The sequence below is a fragment of the Lupinus angustifolius genome, chromosome LG03 (genome assembly GCF_001865875.1).
Source record: "Lupinus angustifolius cultivar Tanjil chromosome LG03, LupAngTanjil_v1.0, whole genome shotgun sequence".
Classification (NCBI taxonomy): Eukaryota; Viridiplantae; Streptophyta; class Magnoliopsida; order Fabales; family Fabaceae; genus Lupinus; species Lupinus angustifolius.
Window position 1 is genome coordinate 4,282,363 of NC_032011.1, and position 642 is coordinate 4,283,004.

Sequence of the window (642 nt, forward strand, 5' to 3'; positions counted from 1 at the left end):
GTTACGAAGATTTCGGTGTTCGAACCTTGAAACCAAACCAACCGTAGTTGACAAGTAAAAGCACGCTTCATTAAGGTGAGAGAGAACACATCGTGACATAGTGGTGTCTGAATATGACACCCGGATCTCCTAAACCATCTCAAAGGTTTTGGAGTTAACTTGGGTTTAAGAAACCCAAGATTTTGTATGTTTGAATGCTTTTGAATATATATGATTGTTCATGAAATGTGTTGAATATTGTATATGAATGTTGTTGGGAACTTTTCTGGGTCCAGGTGATTGAAAAATCATGTTTAAATGTGTTTCGGTTGTCAAAAAGGTCAAAAATTGGCACTCTGTCCAGTTTCTGTTGCCTGGGCGAGCAAAAACCCGATTGGGCGAAAAAAAAAAGATTTTCGCCTGGGCGAACAAGGTGTCACCGAGGCGAGCAAAAGTCCGCCCGGGCGAACAAAATCTCGATTGGGCGAAAAACAAAAATCCAGAACTTAAGGAGTTTCTAGAACTCTCTCGCCTGAGCGAGAAGAGACCTCGCTTGGGTGATAATACCTTAGCCTGGGCGAGGAAAGCTCCAGTTGATTTAGGATTTAAAGAGGAATTGTCGCTTGAGCGACTGGTCCCCGCTTGGGCGAGGGACGGTGTGGG